The 24,440-nt window shown below is 42.8% G+C and overlaps 1 long non-coding RNA gene and 1 pseudogene across 1 annotated transcript; both read left to right on the forward strand.

Annotated features, from left to right (window-relative positions):
- Positions 1-24,440, forward strand: part of LOC138357297 (uncharacterized) — a 130,356-nt pseudogene that overhangs the window by 65,331 nt on the left and 40,585 nt on the right.
- LOC138357320 (uncharacterized) lies at positions 16,933-17,460 on the forward strand. The gene is made up of 3 exons (XR_011224917.1): positions 16,933-17,027; positions 17,135-17,271; positions 17,380-17,460. It is a non-coding gene; the product is annotated as an uncharacterized lncRNA (long non-coding RNA).

A 24,440-nucleotide genomic window follows, 5' to 3' on the forward strand; every position in this document is an offset into this window, starting at 1 on the left:
ACCTCACCATACAGCACCAGACCTCACCATACACCACCAGACCTCACCATACACCACCAGACCTCACCATACAGCACCAGACCTCACTATACAGCACCAGACCTCACCATACACCACCAGACCTCACCATACACCACCAGACCTCACCATACACCACCAGACCTCACCATACACCACCAGACCTCACCATACACCACCAGACCTCACCATACAGCATCAGACCTCACCATACAGCACCAGACCTCACCATACACCACCAGACCTCACCATACACCACCAGACCTCACCATACACCACCAGACCTCACCATACAGCAACAGACCTCACCATACACCACCAGAGCTCACCATACACCACCAGACCTCACCATACACCACCAGACCTCACTATACAGCACCAGACCTCACCATACACTACCAGACCTCACCATACAGCACCAGACCTCACCATACACCACCAGACCTCACCCTACACCACCAGACCTCACCATACAGCACCAGACCTCACTATACAGCACCAGACCTCACCATACACCACCAGACCTCACCATACACCACCAGACCTCACCATACACCACCAGACCTCACCATACACCACCAGACCTCACCATACACCACCAGACCTCACCATACAGCATCAGACCTCACCATACAGCACCAGACCTCACCATACACCACCAGACCTCACCATACACCACCAGACCTCACCATACACCACCAGACCTCACCATACAGCAACAGACCTCACCATACACCACCAGACCTCACCATACACCACCAGACCTCACCATACACCACCAGACCTCACCATACACCACCAGACCTCACCATACACCACCAGACCTCACCATACAGCACACCGCTTTAACTAGTCGTTGATAGGTATCCAATCACAGTATTCACCTAGTTCTTCATCCTCCTCACTACCTTAGTTACTATGGTTACTGGAGCAGTATGGTGGAGTTGTGTCTCGGTCTTGAAGATGGTAGAGTGAATCTGAGTGTTGTCTGGCTGTTGATATTTGGTTGTGTGAGATGGATGTGCGGTGTTTTACCAATGTCTCATCTTCCTTTGTAGTTATTTATGTTGATTATTTAAGTTTTTAAATATTTGACATCATATCTTAACTTCTGTGATGACTACGATGTTGCAAGCAGTATTGCCTCCCCTTCACCACAGTGTTGAGCTTGATAAAGGTGTTTACAGAGACTGGTGTTGCAGGTGGTGTTGAGGTTCTGCTACTCCCTCAAAAACAGCAACGACGCCACGCCCGCTCAACTGGCGACCCATATACAGCAGTTAACACCTCTCCTACGGGTAAGGCTTTTGTAGGAGTGCCACTAGCCCACACCTGCACGGTAAGGCTGGTGGAGGAGTGCCACTAGTCCACACCTGCACGGTAAGGTTGTTGTAGGAGTGCCACTAGTCCACACCTGCACGGTAAGGTTGTTGTAGGAGCGCCACTAGTCCACACCTGCACGGTAAGGTTGTTGTAGGAGTGCCACTAGTCCACACCTGCACGGTAAGGTTGTTGTAGGAGTGCCACTAGTCCACACCTGCACGGTAAGGTTGTTGTAGGAGTGCCACTAGTCCACACCTGCACAGTAAGGTTGTTGTAGGAGTGCCACTAGTCCACACCTGCACGGTAAGGTTGTTGTAGGAGTGCCACTAGTCCACACTTGCACGGTAAGGTTGTTGTAGGAGTGCCACTAGTTCACACCTGCACGGTAAGGCTGTTGGAGGAGTGCCTCTAGTCCACACCTGCTGGGTAAGGCTGTTGGAGGAGTGCCTCTAGTCCACACGTGCACGGTAAGGCTGTTGGAGGAGTGCCTCTAGTCCACACCTGCACGGTAAGGCTGTTGGAGGAGTGCCTCTATTCCACCCCTGCACGGTAAGGCTGTTGGAGGAGTGCCTCTAGTCCACACTTGCACGGTAAGGCTGTTGGAGGAACACCACTATGTAATGCTCTTGTGCTCAGTCCATGGCTTCTCCCCTCTCCCTTGCCGTCGTTCGTCTCCCCCTCCCTTTGGTCATCCCTCCCATTTGTCACAATCCACCCTCACTGGTCATAATCCCTGAGTCAAGAGGTCCTCTCTTGGCCCTCTCCGTTTGCCACTCTATTTTCCCTCTCTACCCCCCCACTCGTCCTCCTCTTCCCCTGTCTTGCTTCTACCAGTAATGAATTTTGGAGCTATAAACCGTACATATCAAATTTAGTTGGATGGCTGGCTAGCAGCTGTTCCCACGAGGGTTTGTTTCTGCTTTTTTCCAGTTACATGAAATTTCTGTCAAGGGGAACAGACCCCTATTCACATGCCTAGTCCTAGCTAGGTACTTGATTAGTTGATACCATGGAGGCCTAGGAGGTGGGGTTAGGCTCTTGGCCCTTGTTGGCTGAGGACTCAAGAGGCCTAGTACCCCAGGGTAGGGCCTGACAATTCCATTGGCCAAGCTTCCAGAGCACCCAGTAGTAGTATGATTAGAGCCAGATAGGCGCACTTAACAAACAATGGGGGGTACTTATCAGACAATGGAATCAGAGGCGGGGAGCCAGATAGGCCCACTTATCGGACAAAGGAATCAGAGGCGGGGTGACAGATAGACCCACCTCAAATTGTAGTCTACGGTGTGCACCCACCACATTTCACTTACACTGTGTATCTCCGTTTAAACACTACACTCATTATATAAATATAGGACTAATTAAGGATATATATATATATATTCTAACAAGTCTGAATGGTCCCTCCAGGACTATGTGCATATATGTCCGGACCTATATAGGATATATATATACTCAAAATAAAAGTGGGTGAAAAGAAATAACACTTGTTTTATACAATATATTAACAAAAGTACATAGTGGCTTAAACGTAGTCGTAATCTAATCCCCCCCATAATATTGTCTAACTAGACCCCTCCTCCGTGCCCACAGGTCCGTTGTGGGGTCTTCCTCCCCCTCCTGGGGTGATGATGACGATGAGTCATCATCCAGAGGGAGAAAGAGGTGTTGTGGTTCTACTTCCTCTCCTAGGGGGCTACTGTCGTCATAGCGTTCACTCTCACTGGAAGGGTGTCGCCCTTCCTCACCGTGTGGCTCGATGACGTCATCACTTTCACTTCCAGCGGTCACCCCTTGGGTTGAGGTGGATGGGTGGGGGTCAGGTGGTATGTCTGGATGGCCATAGCCTAGGCTTTTGTATTTATTTAGGTAATAGCGTTTATCATCAAATGCACTTAAACCCCTCTTAGTATTATGGGTGGTGACCATTTGCCCTCCTAAATTCCTAATTTGGTAGTATTGAAAAGTATTTACTACTGAATTGTTGTGAAGGGTTTCTTTAAAATGGTTATGAGTTAAAGATCTTTGCACAGCGCGGGGGATACCCTTAGCGGTAATGGAATTTGAATTGTTGTGCAACAGCAAACTATACATTTTGGGCTTGAGAGCTACAACTTCAAGGATGTGTCTATCTGAAACCTCTGACTTTAAAAGACCTAAAACACCCTTTTTAGAAGGATCATACAAGGGGTGAGTTTCAGGGAAGTTACTGGTATCGATCCATGATCTAAGGGGTTCTTTCCCCATCTCGTTAAAGACATCTTCAGTCATTAAACTGAAGATGAAACTGTCTGTATCGCTGTATATCAGTGCTGCCCTATCTGAATAGTGGTTCTTAAGTACCCTGTACCAAAAATGGTACAAACTGTATTTTGCTAGCTCAAGAATCTGGAACCCAATGTAATTAGGATGAGTAATTTTAATGAATGGTCTGGAACTGACAGACAATAATTTATTGTCACCTAAATGCACCATACGTTTAAAGCGAGGATTCTTCACCTCTCGTAAAAAGACCCTAGCTGAAGTCACTAGTTTGGTGTCGATGGCATAACGGGCTGGGTTCAGTAGTGTTTTACCAAAAACACTGTTCGTCAGTAATTTGAAGAGTGTTTTCCTATCGTTACTGGTGGAAGCATTTCTATTGTTAACGTTGGTGTTAACAAATTCTGCCATAAAATCAGACTGGTGGAACTCATAAATGGCATGAATAGCCCCTACTTCAAGACCTATCTCAATAAATAACTGTAAGAGGTGTAGAGATATGAAATAATGTTTCTTTGGGAGATGATCCCCTACCAACTTGTTGTTTTTTTGGGGGGAGGTGTGTGATGTTGTTTGTTTCCAGAAGTCCCCTACTAAATGGTGAGATATCCTCCATACTTATTCCCCTATGGTGTAAACAAAGGGGTAGATCGTCTGTTAGTCTAGCTATTTCAGGTCTCACATGTCTGGTGTCAATTAATAGCCAGTACCCTTTGTTAGAAGAGAATGGCTGTTCTGTCATTATCTTCCCTTCGCTAATGAAGGAGTTCATCTCATCAGATGACAACCTTCTTAGACCACCATAGGGTAATTTCTTAGTCATACAACTCCCGTAAAGGGAGTTGAAGTCAAGGTATAGTAAGAAAGAAGACCTATCCTCCTGGGGGTTAAAAGATGGGTTGACATAGCGATTGTTAGCTCTGGCATAACTCCTAACTGCAGTTGTAAAACCCCCTCGTATGTTTTGTGATATGAGATTGTGCAACGTCACATCTACACTTAACTCCAACGATATTTTGCTACTTTTCAAGAAGCAATCATAGGAGAAGCCTGGAAGGCTACAGTAGTGAGTCATCTCTAAGGAAAATATATCATTTAGAATTACCCTATGGTGAGTAAAAATGTCAGCCAGTAAACCGACATCACACCTTAAATAAACAAGGAGATAATCCTTTAATGACTCACATCCCGTAGCCTCCCATACTAATTTAGAATGTCTATATTCTTCCAAAGTGATGGATGATTTGTTTAGGGAGCTGTAAAACATTTCAATAGGGGGGAGTGTTGCATCATTAAAGCAGCTGATTTTTGTGGCATATTCATAAGGGAAAAACTGCTTACCCTTTAAGAGTAGGTGGTGACTCTCTTCGGGTAAACCTTCTATCATTGAGTGCGTGAATGTTAAGGGGCTGCCTGAATCAATGTGGGTTTTTGCTAGGGACGAAAGACTGCCCGTAATAAAAGCCAGTGAATCAAGAAATTTAAGGTTGCCTATTTCTACCTTAAGATATTTAGTCCCCTGCCTCATGAGGATATTGCTCTTAATATTTGAACCCATGGCAAACTCCCTCAAAATTAAGCCCATGTCATAAGACATATTGTGGGCAATTAGGACTAAACTCTCTAGAGCATTCTTGTGGCGGAGGTTGCAGTAATTACATAGAGCTCCAATATAATTGAGTTTTTTCCTAAGGTGATCATGATGTTGAACCTTGAAATTGGTGGGTGTAAATACCGCCTCACAAAACTGACAGTGAGTCTGTCTCCTAAAATGAACCATATCCTCAAGAGACATGTCTATTTCATATTTGGGTAGGGTGGATCTGATTATTTCCCATTTGGTGGCAACTCGCTCCATGAAATGAGTGACGCTGTCCCCCCCAAAATAAGTAAATTTATCAATGACGGAGTGGTTCCTATCAACAATTATATAGCTGTATGCTATAGGCCTATGTATGGCTGTAACAGAACCTAGACAATCCTCAGTGCTTAGGACACTCTCGAAATCGAAATAAGCTACATGGGAAGGGGGGTAACCTTTCCCTGTATTTTTAAAATGAAGGGTGTCCCCCTCCTGGGGATAAATCATTTTCTGCGTGATGTCGCAGGAAACAGAATGGTGAGACAGCTCACTAGAATTTTGATATTCAGAAAGACAGCTTCTACAGAAGACTGTCTTTCGCCTGTGGCTGCGGGTAAAGTTCCGTAAAAATTTATTTAAGTCTTTAATAAGACTTACATGAGACTCCCCCAATAATAATAATGGAACTATGTCTGAGTACTGTCTGCTACCACGACGACAAAGAGAGACGTGATAGGCACCGTCTGTATGTTTGTGAATTGAATACAAAAAAATGGAGAGTTTATTCCTATTTTCCAATTTAGAGATATCCTCCCATGAGAGAGGGAAAGATAATTGCTCGTATTTGACCATTTTCCGAACCCTAGAGTGAGACTCTACAAGTCTTCCTATACGTTTCCATTTCCATCCTTGTTGTGACGCCCGAAAAGCGGCAATGCATTGAATAATGCATGTTCCATTGTTACCATTTGGGTTTGGGTTGAAGACCTCGTGTCGGCCCCTTAAAAAGGGGGGATAAGGGACATAATCCCCCAAAACTGACCTTACACTACCATTACAGATAACGATTTTGAGGAAATCAACATTAAATAATATAAAACCACTCCCCTCTGTTTCTGAAAGGAGATCCTCCAGACGTGTAATCATATAACCCACCCAACTATCAATAAGATCACCCACCTCCTCAAGAGTTACCAGCCTAGCAGGTGTCGTTATGAAGTGTTCCCTATAGTCATCATCTTCTGTGAGACGTTGCTTTAAAAGTGTAACCTTCACTTCAAGGAGGATTTTGAATGATGAAGTAAAATTGCCATGACCCCCCAGAGAAATCATGTAATTCTCTATTTCGTTAGAGAATAGTTCTCTAAAGTTGCTTAGAAGACCTACAGGATCTGTGGCAAAGGCTGGGGGGATGGAATATTCCATTCTAGTAAAGAGATCGCCCAGGGCCCCCACCCTATTAATTAAGTGAGGGATGTCTATAACATCCTCCCCTTCTGAGGAATTTCCATCTCTATCTCGATTGTTGTCATGGGGTCTAAGACCACTAGGACCTGCCTGAGGGATGTCACCACCACCACCACCATCATCATCACCACCATCACCATCATCACTCATCTCTTCCTCCCCCCCATTTTCAAAGGGCTGTCTACCCCCGCCACCGCCTAAGGGGCTATTGTTACGTTGGGCTTTGGGGTGAAGTTCCTCTCCTACCTGCCCCTGAGATGTCTTTACCTGCCTCTGAAGCACCCCTGAAAAATAATTATAATAATTATAATAATAATAATAATAATAATAATAATAATAATAATAATAATAATAACAATAATAATAATATTAATAATAAAAGGCAACACCCATCACACTCTACTAAACCCCATGACATAACGCCTCAAGAAAGCTTCTTAAGATAATAAAACTGGGGAGAGGGTTTATTCACTCACCTTGGGGGCATGATTGTAGATGTTCAGAGGTCAAGTGCTCACACAAAGTGACCCCACAACTGCTGCAGGTGAAAGTGGGGTGAGGCTTCGAGGTGACGCTACCACATATGAGGCATACAAAACCACTCTCTCCGGTAGGCCGGTGATGTTTACCTCCTAACAAGGAAATAACTCATAAATATACACACTCTCACTCACACAGCCCCCATACCCCCATGAAGATAGGGGAAACCATCTCAATATTTCTCATTTGAAATAAATACGAATAAATAAATAAATAAGGGCTTACCTCCACCACAGGTTCTCCTGTGAACTCCACTAGATTGAACACACACAGCTTCCCCACAGCGGAGGCAGCAATAAGTTGTATGCACGAATTGTGGTGATGAGCTCCAACCACAAATGTTGCAAATATCACCTGGGAGTGACATTATCCCCCACTCCTAGGAAAAAAAATATATAAAATAAATAATTATATATTCTCTCCCACTCAAAACACCCCTCTTTCTCTTATATATATATATATATATATATATATATATATATATATATATATATATATATATATATATATATATATATATATATATATATATATATTCTCCCTCTCTCAAAACACCCCTACTCTCTCTTATATATATATATATATATATATATATATATATATATATATATATATATATATATATATATATATATATATATATATATATTTATATATATATATATATCCCCAAATATGAAATAGATATTAATTTACTTACATGTTAGTCTAGACGGGGATGGGGAGTGGAAGGTTTCAACACAAACTGTATGTATACTAACTAACTGAAGGAGGGGCGTGTGGTGTCCTTATATTTGATGATCAAGTGGGGGGGCGGTGTTGCCACATACAATACCTCACAACCCCTCCCGCCGTCGTGTGAAAGAGAAGGGTTAGGGTTGCTATGGGGAACTTTTTTTCTCGTCTGGCGGTCATCTCTATGGGAGTTGAGCAAAAAAAAAACCCAGGTAGGCTGTTTATGGTCTGAGGAGGGTGGTACCCCTTGGAGGGTGAATACACAATACATGCAACATCTCACAGCTCCTGTGTGAAAGAGAAGGATTAGACTTGCTATAGAGAACTTTTTTTTTCTCTCGTCTGGAGGTCATCTCAATGGGAGCCCCAAAAAACCCAGGTAGGGGCGCCTTTGTCCTGAGGAGGGTGGCGCTCCTTGGGGGGGGGGGTGAATACATGCTCACACTCTCACTCTCGCACACACACACACACACACACACACTCACACACACACACTCACACACACACACACACACTCACACACACACACTCACACACACACACACACACACACACACACTCACTCACACTCACACTCACACTCTCACTCACACTCACCCACTCTCATATATATATATATATATATATATATATATATATATATATATATATATATATATATATATATATATATATATATATATATATATATATATATATATATATATATATATATATATATATATATATATATATAAGTGGCTGTCCCACAGGTAATTGGATCATTTATGAGGAAAATATGGAGGAGTGTACTTCTGCCACAGACGACCAACTTAATATTTTTCATCAACCGGCGAGAATATTTGTAGCTGGATTTAGCAATTCTGGGAAAACTAGCCTGGTGGTAAATTTATGTGTTAAATACCACGGGAAATTCTCAAAAATTATAGTGTCAACTGCAAATAATACTGATCATCCTATTTCAAAGAACCCCATTTTGCAAAAAAAGGTTACTCTCTCCCAAGGGCTGATTAACCCTTTAGAGTATAAGAATCCTTTTTCAAATGAGTCAGTTTTGTATATAATTGATGACTTATACCTGGAAGCCATTCAGAGTCCAATTATAGCCAATATCTTCACCCGAGGCAGACACGATAATATTTCTGTAATTCTAATTAGTCCAAATTTGTTTCCCCAGGGGAAATATGCTAGGACAATAACTCTGAATTGTACCCATTATATATTAATGAAGCAGAGAGACATAACCCAACTTGAAATTTTAAGTGGACAGTTATATGGGCGGAAAACTATTAATAATTTCGTCAAAATATACCGACGGGCAATATCCCAGAGAGAGTATGGCTATTTATTGGTTGATCTGACAGTTCCTGAGACATTACAACTACGAACGGGGGTTGTCAATGAAGACCAGTGTGAAATTGTTTATCATATGTGAACAAAAAAAAAAAAAAAAAAAAAAAAAAAAAATGCCTTTAACGACGCAGAAACGGTCAATTCTTACCTCCATCTACAATGACATTTCTACCCCGGGTGGTTTCACAGGATCAATTCAAAAATTGTATAAGGCTGCCAGACTTAAAGACACCAGCATCAGTACTGCAGATGTGAGGGAATTTCTCCGTGGGGAACGATCTTACACATTACACAGAAGAAATTTAGTTAGATTTCCTCGGCGAAAAATATTAGCTCCTAAACCCCGCACCATAATTGCCTGTGATTTGGGAGACTTTTGTAGTTTACAAAAATACAATAGTGGTGTAAAATATATTTTGATTTGTGTCGATGTTTATTCTCGCCTAATGCAGACTCAAACTTTAAAAACAAAAAATTCAACGGATGTGGTAGCTGCCCTAAAGAAGGTGTTAGAGGAAACCTCTCAGTTTCACGGGGTAAGACGAATATTCACCGACCGAGGAAGAGAATTTTACAACAGGACTGTTCAAAATTATCTGAATAAGAAAAATATTAAGTTATATAGTGTATTTTCGGAAATGAAATCTAGTATAGTGGAGCGGGCCGTCAAAACTTTAAAACATAAACTGTATCATTATATGACCCAGGCTAATTCTTTACAATACATTCACATCCTTCCAAAAGTTGTGAATGTATACAACCACACTTTCCACAGAATACTAAAAAATACTCCACATGCCATCCATAAGTTGCAAAACATTGAAGATATACGAAGACAGTTTAAGGTCATGTATTTAAACAATGACCACCCCATAACTTCCATCAGTCCACAACTGCAGGTTGGGCAGTATGTACGACTAGCAAAGCGAAGGAATACATTTCACAAGGGCTTTTGGCCCCAAAATACAGAAGAAATATTTCAAGTGTCTCATATCGATAGAACACAACCAATCCCAACCTATAAAGTCAAAGATTTAACCAACGAGCCGATCAGTGGTATGTTTTATGAGCAAGAATTGATTTCAACAACGCTTCCAGACTATTTCCCCATAACGATATTACAGTCTAGGAAGACATCGAAAGGACACAGAGAATATTTCGTCAAGTGGAGAGGGTACCCAGATTCCAGCAATTGCTGGATTAAAGCTCAAGACATCGTCAAATTTTGAAAAAAAAAATGACAGTTCATCAGGACTCTCTCGTAGAGAAACACCATCAACTGTTATTTTTATTAAACAATTTATCACCCAAGAAGCGGAATAAACTAATCAAGGCTTTAAAACGACAGGAAATTGAATCAATTTGTGAAATTTTTGCCAATTTTCTGAAACGAAACATCCCAGTTCAACCTCAGATAATTAATGGACTACAGAGGTATCAGAAAGACATTCGTTCTGTGGCGCGTAAGAAAACTCCATTGTACAAAAAGAAAATCATTTTAACCTCTAGGAGAGGTGGTGCTATATTGGCAGCTCTGTTACCTTTGGCTGTATCGTTAATTTCCTCTCTAATTAAGTAATTACGTAAGAAGAGAAAAAAAATGGTGAAAGAATATTGCCTAGTACCACGACTCGTTGCCGAAAAATATTTATTTAATAAAAACGAGAGTACTCCATCGCCTCTTAATGAGGTGGCTCCACCCTCTTCCACCAGTGGTAGAGGTGGAAATAAGTCCTTCTCTTTAAAAAACGAAAGCAAATGGGACAATTCGGCTAATAATGTTGGTGGCGGCTGTAAGCACCTTGGCTGTGACTCTAGCGGTGGTGATGATGGCGTGGGGGGAGTGGACACTCTCCCCACACCCCCTCCAGCAACAACAACTTGTGGACGGTGTTGCCACGGTAGCTCCTTTGAACGATATAGCCCTACCAGACAGGGGGGACTGGTCAGACAACCTTTAAAAGATATTGCCCGCCCCCCCTCAGCGCCGGCCGCCGCGCAGGTGCCCGCCGCCGCGGGCTTCTTTCAACAAAAAACACGGGACAGGTGCGACCGTCGCCCTTTAAAAAAACAAATAAAAAAAAGGATACATTCCATTCTACCGCCTGAGATGCGGGTAGCTGTTGCTGGGCCCTCTCGCCACAAAGCCGCCACCACCACACCCCAAAACCCAAGTCTGGACAACTTAATAAATGTGTATTTTAAAATAGGGGAAATTCCCCACGTCAAAACATTATTGAACATGTTTGAACAAAACAGTCAACAGGTGGTATGTGATAGTCGCGGGAATTTATTAAAGCCTGTGCAAAATTTAAATATTTTAGATATAATTAAAACTATAGCCTTTACTAAGGGGCAATTTAGGACGGGTGACAAGGCAGATGTAAGGATTTTACTGAAGGTGGCTGGTGTAGACCCATCCTTTATACGTAATTCTCGCGCCAGATCACAGTTAAAAGGGGGTAGGGGTATCCATAGGAGACCCCATTGGGAACCGTATTGAAAAAAAACCTATATGAAGCACATCTTAAACGACTTTATATTCAGTTGTGTATCCACCATGGAGAAAGCTTCTACCCCCCCTGCGGCAGTAGAGGAGGGAGAAAAATCTCCCCTATTGAAGCGTTTGGTTGCTACTCAACGTTACTACAAGTTTGTCGAACACAAAAGTAGATTGATATATGCCTTATGGGATTGTTATGACCGTCTTGTGTTGAGTGCTCCCCCAGAACGGTTTTTTAAGTCATTTGGAGAAACGGTGAAAAGGTATGAGGAGTATTCATCTCAGGAGATCCAGACAGAGATTTGGCAGATGGAAAAATTAACCTTCCAACATCGTGATATGATTACAGCCTTTGAGTCTGGGCGGAGTGTCTATGGGCACATAAGGTGATCTCTACCCCACACCCCTTCACCCCTCTCCCCCCAGGTGGGTCACAGGTGTATTTAAAGGTCGCCCACCGCCGCTCCTGGAACACTATACTACAGTTGACGACGACGAGCTCCCCGCACCCGCCCTCTCACCATGTCTCTGGCTTGTATCAAGACCGTCAGTGACGATATCACTGACTCCCACGCCTTTGGGGTGGGGGAAGTCATCATCTACGAGCTGGCGGCTGCTGTTGTGCGACCCTATGGACTGGCTTCCGTCATCTGGAAGACGTTCTCCTACGCCCGTGTGGAACGTGAAGGACTGGGTAATGCCAATAGGGCAATAATTCGTTGTCGGTCTACCCCGGGGGACATTGTTGTGAAGATAGCCCCTCTCCCCTCCGACGGACAAGATCTCATAGAGGAGCCCGTCCTTTACTTCAGGCCCACTTTTGTGGGGTTGATTTCTGCATTCGGGGCAGGAGCCCCCTTCGAGTCAAACCCAATAGCTCAGGAACAAGTGCAGACTTCCGCCGACACTCACTACGTCACTAACGTCACCCTGGATACCGCCAAGAACCGCAGGTACTGGTTAAAGATGTGCCTAACAAAGGTGGGCAATTTAATGGCGGCAACCCCAACCATGACTCGACTAGTGGTACCCTACGGCTTAGGGGGCTTCCCGCGACGGTATGGTCAACTGGCACAAGGACATTGGACCCATGCTGCTGTCTCTTCATCAAGAACTCGCCAAAGTCAACAAAGAGTTAGTCATCCTCAAACGACCTGCCGCTGTTACCCCATCAGTGGCACCCCTCCCGTTCGACGACCCAAGTGCTGATAATCTTACTATAACACTCGACGCCGTGGTGGGAGAGGGTGGTACCACACCAAGAACCTCTTCTCGTTCTACTCCTCCAGCACCACCAGCCACACCCAGGAAGAAGAAACACTCTCAGGAATACGGCTCCACCTCCACCGCCACCTCTCCACCACCCCCTACAACGTCAACCTCAGTTAAACGGAGGATTGAGCCACTCCTCGACTTTGAAACGGGGGCGAATCGCCGTATCGACTCCATCCTCGATGGAGAGTCGCAGGAAATATTCCTGTTATCCTCCCCCCCGAAAAAACAACGAAAGCTGTAACCACCACTCCAGTAAAGAAGTTGAGGTAGTGGCAGCTACAGTAGCCCCGGCGGAAGCAGCAGTGGAGGTAGCAGCAGCCAGCAGTAGTAGTAGCGAGGGGGGAGTGGTTAATCACTATTCTTAAAAAATGTGTGGGAATCTTCACCTGTTGTTGTTCTTTAAGTAGTTTAATAAAATAAAATATAAGTTATGTTGTTTATTTTCTCCCTTCTTACAAAAACCCATCCCCTGTATATTGGCCTTTCAGTACATAACGGGACAATGGGGGAAGAACATTACATATATCTTACCAGTCTCGATCAAGGAGATATTTACAACAACACAAGTTCAGCATTTACAAACACCATCCCAACACTACATTTAAACCCTTCCATTAAACATGAAGTGGCTTTAGTCAACATACTCCTCCCCAGGCGAATTAATGCCACCATCAAAGATGAGGAGGACTCTGGTATAGATATCTATGACACTTTTAAACGTGGAACTCTTTCTAAGAGTCCAGAACACCTCATATACACCTTCCACCCAAAAACCAACATATTATCAAGAAACATCAAATTCATTACAGACGTGGTTAGTCGACAAATAACAACCGACATGCAGCTTAGCTTTAGGGATGATTTCAAAATATACTTCTCAGATAAAGAACCAATCCTCACCTATGACCAATCTGTAGAGAGGGTATTACTAGCTTCAACTCTTAACAGTGGAAGTACTGGCTCATTAAATTCTCTCAGCTTTCAATTTAAACACAGAATAGCTAATGTACTTGGTTTTGACAGCAGTCGCAAATACACCATTTATCGAGCAAAAACAGATGACATTACGTCAGCCTCCAAGACTGTGGCCTTATCGCCCCCAGACATTGACGGGGGTTGTGACTATTTACTCATTTATAGTGACGTCATCGAGCCTGAACGATACGGAGGGCAGATTGTAAATATCTTAGATGCAATCAATTATCATGACTCATATTCTAGAGGGGCTCACCCTCTAGTGTACAAAACATTAAACACTAACACGTTGGAGAAAGTAAGTATTAAAATAACAGATCAGTTTGGTCGAATGGTTAGTTTTGAAGATGGGAGGTCGGTTACGGCGGTCTTACATATCCGCCCTAAGGTATAGCAACATATATATAAAGAAGTGTTTATCCTCGACTTAGGTTATTATAGGAAGAGACCTCAGAATGCGAATACCGTTCCACCCACCCTCCCAGGGGGAGTTCGGGGAGATATTCGCACCTCCCCCTAGGAGACATGGGATGAGAGGGGGGGCGATGAATGACATACGCACATTCCAAGCGCCTTATCTCAGATCTGGTGGAGGTTTCTTTGGGACCTTGGCTGGTATTGCTCGACGGGCCATACCATTTTTCATGAAAGCTGTAACACCTAGCGCCATCGATTTTGGGAAAAATGTCCTTGGTGATTTAAGCAGTGGTAAACGGGATGTAAAAAGTGCTCTGAGAACTCACGGTATTGATGCTCTTAAGAGTGTGGGAAAGAAATTGGTAATGGGAGGTAAAATTAAAAGACTCTCTAGGCGAAAAAATAAAAATAAAAAATGTAAACGAGGTCTTGGGTATAAAAATGATGTGTTTTCGCTAACGTAAGCAGTCATACTTCAACTTTCGGAGGGATCATGGGGGAGCCTAGCGGAGCTGGGGTGAAAATACCACTAGAATATTATAGTTCCAGTATTATTGACCAATTTCCTAGAAGTAACAGAATACGTAATGTGGAGAGTTCAATTGCCTCTACGCAGCAAATAGACGTTCTACCTGTCAACCTCCCCATTAATCAACGTTTGCGGGATAATTACTTAGAATTCCGCATCCCTGGAACCCAGGGCGCCTTCTTAGATCTAGCTAATATTGTTATAGATTTTAAGGTATCTTTAACGAAAGATGACGATACCACAAAATTGGAAGAGGATGACCATGTGGAATTTGTGAATGGGTTGTCAAATACCATGTTTAAAGGTGTTCAGGTGTTTTTAGGAGAGCAGGTAGTTGAAACAAATACTAATTTTAATTATTGGTCGTTTATTAAATTAATTACCTCCATGCCTCCATCAAAAATGTCTTCCTTGGGGAGAATTGGAGGCTTTCGTAGGGACTGGAGAGATGACGATGGTATAATCACTAATGAGTTTACAAATACTTATTTTACTGGAGCAACCGCCAAGGATAAAAAATTTATGGGTGATTTAAAAAGTAAAGGTTTGTCGATGTGTTTCCCCCTCCTATTGGATATATCATCCCTAGACCAATACATATTAGATAATATAGATATGCGACTAAGATTGGAGCTCACCCCCCATGCCTGGGTCCTAAATACAAGCGTGGACGATGGCTCTAAGTATCGCCTGCATATGGATTATGCTAAGTTATGGGTGACGCGGGTGTTCCCCTACCCAAGTGCTTACCTGGCCTTAAACAGCTCACTGTTAGCATCCCCCGACCCCATAACCTATACTTTCAATAGAACCATTTCTAAAACATATGTTCTAGCAGGGAATCAAACTAGTCTCTTAATTGATCAACCATGGGCGCAAGTAATTCCACACAAGATATACATGATAATCGTTCCAATGAATTATTTCGCCGGTCTTCACCAAGGTAATGGATTATATTTTGAAAATACAAAGCTGAAAAGTATTGCTATGTATTTGAACAATAATGCAATTTACCGAATTGGTGGCGATTTCGATAACCATTATTCCCGCCTTTATTATGAAACTTTGAAGACATTAGGCTTAGAGCGTGATTCACTACTGGCCTATGACTCTTTTAATAAGGGAAGATCAATATTCGCCTTTGACTTAACCACCATTCAAACAAAAGATTCCCTCCCTGTGGAGAAATCTGGCAACTTGCGTATGGAGCTTGAATTTGGTGGGGGTGTTACATATAACAGGCTGGTTTTACTGTTTGGGGAAACGACCGGGGTACTATCCATCGATGGGCAGAGAACTGTTCTGTGTGACGTGCGAGCGTAAAAAAACATAATGAATTGTTATGATATAAATATTAATTTAAAAAATAATCTAGGGGATCGAACACTCTACCTAGGTTGTTATAATGCTGATGAGATAGAACATTTAAATATATCTTCAAGAAAACCTATTGTTTTCATAACTAATATTTTACCTTCAAATAGCAGAATCACTATGGGACATTGGGTAGGAATTTATGTTGATAAAGTTAATCATCGGATGTTTTTTTTTGATAGTTATGCAATATCACCAGTTACTTACGGTCGTCATTTTCAAGGATTTATTAAAACTAACAAAATAAGAAAGGTGTTTGGAATGCGCTACAGACTCCAGAGTGATTTTACTCTCGCCTGTGGACTGTATTGCGTCATGTTCGTTCATAGGGTGAGCCACCTGGGGTTGCCTTCAACAGTACACTACTTACATAATGTATTTTCAAGCATTACTTTAAAATTAAATGATAAACGAGCCCTTGCTTATACAAGACGATATTTTCCTATGAAACATCATTGTGTTAGGACATTTTGTAGAGGTATAGGGGTTGGTTCTTATAGGTGGTGTAGAGAATATTTTTGTTAGCTAGGCAACCTACCTAACAAGGGGTGTAGCCTCCTATAAAAACCCCTCTCCCCCACCCACCCCCCTCAGAAGACTGTCTTCCTCCTACGAAATGGGAGGTGTCTCTCAAAAAACACCTGCGGGGAAGATTGAAGTCCTTGAAGGACCTGGTTAGTATTACCCTATCTTTCTGCTAATAGATTTATTTTATGTTTTATTTCCCTCAATAAAAAAAAGTTTGTATATCCTCTATTTCACCTCTTATGTTTTTCTCCAGTGCAGTTCTTGGGACCCGTCCACATTTGTAGAGTAGTAATTCTACGTGGGGGGTCTGCCCCAAACAAGATGCTGTTACGTAGTCTAATTGACGACGCCTGCTGTAGAGGACACAAGGCCGCTCCTGCAGGGGGAGAGGTATGTACTAGTTGTTCTTAGAGAAAAATATAATATTTTTCTAATAAAATATATAATTATATAAAAAACCTTTAATCACTATAAATTATTTCCCCCATCTCTTTCCAGAACACTTCCGATGAGAGAGAGGAGGAAACTCAGCCAAAAGGTGTCCACCCAACTCACCCCACCCCCCCAAGAGAGGGGGGGTATGGGGCTCAAGACCTTCCCCCACTCTTCACTGATGAGGAATCGTCACAATTCTACTCAGACGAGGATGGGGGTGTGGGATAGGGAGGGGAGGGGTAGAGCTGTAGTAAGTGAAATATGGTAAGAGCACTCTGTAAACTACAATTATTAACTAACATAATTACTTATACATTTTGTAGTTTTTACCTAATAAAGCATTTAATAAATTATTTGATGTTTTTTTAACCTTTGGGGGAGGGGGAGGATTTATAATTTAATACTCCTTAAATACTCCCATATAAGGGAGGGGCCATTCAGACTTGTTCGAATATATATATATATATATATATATATATATATATATATATATATATATATATCCTTAATTAGTCCTATATATTTATAATGAGTGTAGTGTTTAAACGGAGATGACACAGTGTAAGTGAAATGTGGTGGGGGCACACCGTAGACTACAATTTGAGGTGGGTCTATCTGTCACCCCGCTTCTGATTCCTTTTGTCCGATAAGTGGGCCTATCTGGCTCCCCGCCTCTGATTCCATTGTCTGCTAAGTACCCCCCATTGTTTGTTAAGTGCGCCTATCTGGCTCAGATTATACTACTCCCAGTTGTGTTTAAATCCATTGGCTATAGGCTTGGATAGGAGGGGTTAATTGGACCAAAGGAACTTAGTAATGGGAGGAGCCTGTTCCTTCTGGGAGAGTTTAAGACAATATTAAAGTTAGTGTGTCTTGGGGCTTCAACTGGGGTGCAGGTCAGATGACCTGGGGGCAGCCACTCAACATCTGGGCCTGTTTTGCAGTATTGAAGGTAATTGTGCACTTGAGATTTCATGTATATTCGGTATGACATTCTGTTGCCTCGAAGGGATTTAGAGTAGGATATATTTTCAATTTTGATTTGAATATAAGTGTTTCAAATATATAAAGTGTATTAATGTATATGTGTTTAGTTATCTGTTCCCTTTTTGTTTAATGCTGGGTCATTTTTTTGTGTTTATGTACGGTACTAGGAACTCCCCGGTGTTCTCCTCCATTTTATGGATATAAGAGTTGCCATTGAATCTTCAGTAAAGTAAAGATTACATTAATAATTCTCAAGCACTCCTTACCAAGTCCCTTATACCCCTTGACTTCATGACTATTGGCTTCTACACTCCCCGGGAAGTCAATAAAAGACACATTCTGAGTCTGGACAGGGAGGTGGTGGCAGTGTTTAATGAGTTTTTATTCCTTAATTTTTAATTAATAAACTCTCCACTTGTTGCTTTCTCCTCATTTAATATTTCAGAATTAATAATTGCTGTACTTCATTGGGGGTCACATTGATCTGCAAGCAGCGTTAAGCTGGGGTATTGAGTGAGGAAAGGGGGTAAAATAGGACTGGTTATTACAACTAGCCCACACCTGCACGGTAAGGCTGTTGGAGGCGTGCCACTAGCCCACACCTGCACGGTAAGGCTGTTGGAGGCGTGCCACTAGCCCACACCTGCACGGTAAGGCTGTTGGAGGAGTGCCACTAGCTCACACCTGCACGGTAAGGCTGTTGCAGGAGTGCCAATAGCCCACACCTGCACGGTAAGGCTGTTGCAGGAGTGACAATAGCCCACACCTGCACGGTAAGGCTGTTGGAGGCGTGCCACTAGCCCACACCTGCACGGTAAGGCTGTTGGAGGAGTGCCACTAGCTCACACCTGCACGGTAAGGCTGTTGCAGGAGTGCCAATAGCTCACACCTGCACGGTAAGGCTGTTGCAGGAGTGCCAATAGCCCACACCTGCACGGTAAGGCTGTTGGAGGCGTGCCACTAGCCCACACTTGCACGGCAAGGCGTCGTAAACTGAATGAATGCTCAGCTGAGTCTGCAGGGAGATAACAGTGAGTATTTTTGCAGACGTATGCAGGGGTGATAACAGTGAGTGTTGCACGTTATCTTGCAGAAACATGCAGGGGTGATAGCAGTGCTCCAGGCGGGCTTCATCGGGAAGTGGGGAGAGTGGTACTACACTGCTAACTATGGCAACAACGGTGCTGTCTCCTCCCAGGACTGGAAGAAGAGATCCCAGGTGGTGAACCAGCTGCTCCAGGCACTTCCAGCATCCAGGTGGCTACCATTATGTTATCCTTATCCTTCACAACATCCAGGTGGCTACCATTATGTTATCCTTATCCTTCACAACATCCAGGTGGCTACCATTATGTTATCCTTATCGTTCACAACATCCAGGTGGCTAACATTATGATCCTTATCCTTCACAACATCCAGGTGGTTACCCTTGTGGTCCTTATCCTTCACAACATCCAGGTGGTTACAATTATGGTCCTTATCCTTCACAACATCCAGGTGGATACAATTATGCTAATTATCCATCACAACATCCAGGTGGCTTCCATTATGGTCCTTATCCACCACAACTTCCAGGTGGCTACTGTTATTATCCTTATCCTTCACAACATCCAGGTGGCTACAATTATGCTAGTTATCCATCACAACATCCAGGTGGCTACCATTATGATCCTTATCCTTCACAACATCCAGGTACCTGTTTGATGGGGTTTTCGGAGTTGTTCTACTCCCCAAACCCGGCCCGAGGCCAGACATGACTTGTGAGAGTTTGGTCCACCAGGCTGTTGCTTGGAGCGGCCCGCAGGCCCACATACCCACCGCTAGCCCAGTTGGTCCGGCACTCTTTGAAGAAAACAATCTAGTTTTCTTTTGAAGATGTCCACGGTTGTTCCAGCAATATTTCTTATGCTCGCTGGTAGGACGTTGAACAACCGCGGACCTCTGATGTTTATACAGTGTTCTCTGATTGTGCCTATGGCACCTCTGCTCTTCACTGGTTCTATTCTGCATTTTCTTCCATATCGTTCACTCCAGTACGTTGTTATTTTACCGTGCAGATTTGGGACCTGACCCTCCAGTATTTTCCATGTATATATTATTTGGTATTTCTCTCGTCTCCTTTCTAATGAGTACATTTGGGGAGCTTTGAGACGACCCCAATAATTTAGGTGCTTTATCGCGTCTAAGCGTGCCGTATATGTTCTCTGGATTCTCTCTATTTCAGCAATCTCTCCTGCTCTGAAGGGGGAAGTAAGTACTGGGCAGTACTCGAGACGGGACAACACAAGTGAATTGAAGAGTACAACCATTGTGATGGGATTTATGGACTTGAAGGTTCTCGTAATCCATCCTATCATTTTTCTGGCTGACGCAATATTTGCTTGGTTATGCTCCCTAAACGTTAGGTTGTCGGACATCATTATTCCCAAATCCTTGACATGCTGTTTTCCTACTATGGGCATATTTGATTGTGTTTTGTACCCTGTATTATGTTTCTACCCTAAGCCACCTACCCTAATGGTAGGTTGCTACCATTATGATGTTTATCCTTCAACACGTCCAGGTGGCTACCATTATGGTCCTTATCCTTCACAACATCCATAGTGGCTACCATTATGGTCCTTATCCTTCACAACATCCATGGTGGCTACAAATTTGACCCTCATCCATCACAACATCCAGGTGGCTACTATTATGCTAGTTATCCTTCACAACATCCAGGTGGTTACCTTTATGGTCCTTATCCTTCACAACATCCAGGTGGCTACCATTATGTTATCCTCATCCTTCACAACATCCAGGTGGCTACCATTATGTTATTCTTATCCTTCACAACATCCAGGTGGCTATCATTATGATCCTTATCCTTCACAGTATCCAGGTGGCTATCATTATGATCCTTATCCTTTACAACATCCAGGTGGCTACCATTATGTTATCCTTATCCTTCACAACATCCAGGTGGCTACCATTATGCTAGTTATCCTTTACAATGGCAATGGAGAATGTAATGGACAACCTGTATAACGGCAATGGAGAAATATACATAGGTAGAGGTGTAGCATGTATGGTAATTGATATGTATACACAGGCAGGGGTGTAGCAGGTATGTTAATATAGATATACACAGGTAGAGTTGTAGCAGGTATGTTAATGGAAATATATATACACAGGTAGAGGTGTAGCGGGAATGTTAATATAGATATACACAGGTAGAGGTGTAGCGGGAATGTTAATATAGATATACATGGGTAGATGTGTAAGAGGTATGTTAATGGAGATATATACTGAAGTAGAGGTGTAGCAGGTTCGTTATTGGAGATATATATACACGTAGGGTGTAGCAGGTATTTTGTATAGATATTTACACAGGTAGAGGTGTAGAAGTAGGCTAATGGAGATGTATATACGCATGTAGAGGTGTAGCAGGTATGTTAATATAGATATATACATGGGTAGAGGTATAGCAGGTATGTTAAGCCTAGATATATATAGAGGTAGAGGTGTAGCAAGTGCGTTAATAGAGATATACACAGGAAGAGGTGTAGCAGGTATGGTAATGGAGATATACACCCAGGTAGAGGTGTAGCAGGTATGGTAATGGAGATATACACCCAGGTAGAGGTGTAGCAGGTATGGTAAAAGTAATATACACACAGGTAGAGGAGAGGTCGAGACCGGGTGAGTGTTAACGTGTGGCTCAGGTGTGGAACTAGTGACCCTCCCAGGGTGCGTCTCTACAACAAGCCGACTAACTTCTGGATACCGATTTGTTTCATGGTGAACAGAAGCATTAGGTGATACGAAACTCGCCCATACATTTCTGTCACGCATAGGATTCGAACTCAAAATTCTTAATATGTTTCTTTTAAGGTTTGTGTGTGGTACATATTCTTCCTCCTGACTAGGGACTTTCTTAGATAATTACTTATACTAACCTGGGATAACGTTAGGTTCAGTAAAGTCTACCAACCACTTACGTTTATCTGCAGAGTTATCAAGTCTTTTAGCAAGATTTATCCATTTTTATTGTTGTTGTGGATGCTACTGGTGGGGGGGGGGGACCCCAAGCCAAGAGTGCCACACCGGATTCGTTAATTAGTAAAATGCTTTCAAAATTAAATGTTTAAATGTCAAATTATTTTTTGATTCCATATGTTTTTATTATAAAAAATATTATTAACATAAACAGTTTTATGTTAAATATTATTGAAAAACGTTCAAATATTTTTTAAAAACTTTTTGCAGGCAAATCCAACTGCGATCTCCATACTACAAGCAGAAGATTCTCGGGCGAACCTCACCCATCAAATCGAGTGAAGCCTTAACCAAAAGTCCAGTCAGTCACCCACTCGTCCTGCTTGTAGAACACACCAGTCACCCAGTAGACTACAGGCAACCACATCCATCACTAGTGTAGACAACCACACTATTACTAGTGTAGACAACCACACTATCGCTAGTGTAGACAACCACACTATCGCTAGTGTAGACAACCACACCCATCACTAGTGTAGACAACCACACTATCGCTAGTGTAGACAACCACACCCATCACTAGTGCAGACAACCACAGTATCACTAGTGTAGACAACCACACCATCACTAGTGTAGACAACCACACTATCGCTAGTGTAGACAACCACACCCATCACTAGTGTAGACAACCACACTATCGCTAGTGTAGACAACCACACCATCACTAGTGCAGACAACCACAGTATCACTAGTGTAGACAACCACACTATCGCTAGTGTAGACAACCACACTACCACTAGTGTAGACAACCACACCCATCACTAGTGTAGACAACCACACCATCACTAGTGCAGACAACCACAGTATCACTAGTGTAGACAACCACACCATCACTAGTGTAGACAACCACACCATCACTAGTGTAGACAACCACACCATCACTAGTGTAGACAACCACACTACCACTAGTGTAGACAACCACACTATCGCTAGTGTAGACAACCACACTACCACTAGTGTAGACAACCACACTATCACTAGTGTAGACAACCACAGTATCACTAGTGTAGACAACCACACTATCACTAGTGTAGACAACCACACTATCGCTAGTGTAGACAACCACAGTATCACTAGTGTAGACAACCACACTATCACTAGTGTAGACAACCACACTACCACTAGTGTAGACAACCACACCCATCACTAGTGTAGACAACCACACCATCACTAGTGTAGACAACCACACTATCGCTAGTGTAGACAACCACACCCATCACTAGTGTAGACAACCACACTATCGCTAGTGTAGACAATGTGACGGTAACGCGTTGGTGTTCGGCTGTTTAAGGCTAGGGGTATGGCCTCGTCACATAGTTATAAAAAAAAATAGAAAAAACTGGAACTTCGTCTGTGGTAAGGTAAGGAGAAGACACACAAAACACAAGTAAATTTTAACAATGAAATTTTAATTACGTTAAAGAAATAAAACATGAATAAAATGCACAAACAAATTTGTATAATAAAATCAATCAATCAAAATAATAAGAATAATTAAATGACACAATGAAAAGTTACGTTAAGACAAAATAACAAGAAGTGCAATACAAAAAATAAAGGTAAGGTGCTGGAATATTGGCTTTAAGCTACCACCTCTCTCAGTACACGCTAACGTCTAGCCGGGAGAAGTGTTAACCGTGGAAGCACTGAATATTCTGAGGTCTGAGGTCGTGGCGACCCCAGACATCAAGTAGTATGGGGGGGGGGGCGAGTGCAGTTGCAGCCAGACCGGTGACCAATCAGCGAAGCCGGCAGCGATCAACAGGTAGTTTGGCGGTTTGAGTCTGAACAGGTGTCCCTGGCTGCATACGTTTTGCTCGCTGGCAAACCTTGGAGATGTTGTTGTCGTTGTTGGACATTTCTTCCATAGTAGTTATATATATTTGTTGCGACGTAATTGTGGAGGGAAGAGCAGGCTCAATCTCTTGAAGGAGATTATCGTCACAACTCTCCCCCGAAGCCTGCGGTTCTGGAAGAAGTACGTCGTTATGTGGTGGAGTATTAGATGGAGTTGCTTCTACTTCATAAATTCTGGAGAGATCATGGGCGAAGATGTTGTCAGACTCTTGATATAGCGTGTCTCCAGGTTGAATTTCTGC

The sequence above is a fragment of the Procambarus clarkii genome, chromosome 77, assembly GCF_040958095.1.
Source record: "Procambarus clarkii isolate CNS0578487 chromosome 77, FALCON_Pclarkii_2.0, whole genome shotgun sequence".
Taxonomy (NCBI): domain Eukaryota; kingdom Metazoa; phylum Arthropoda; class Malacostraca; order Decapoda; family Cambaridae; genus Procambarus; species Procambarus clarkii.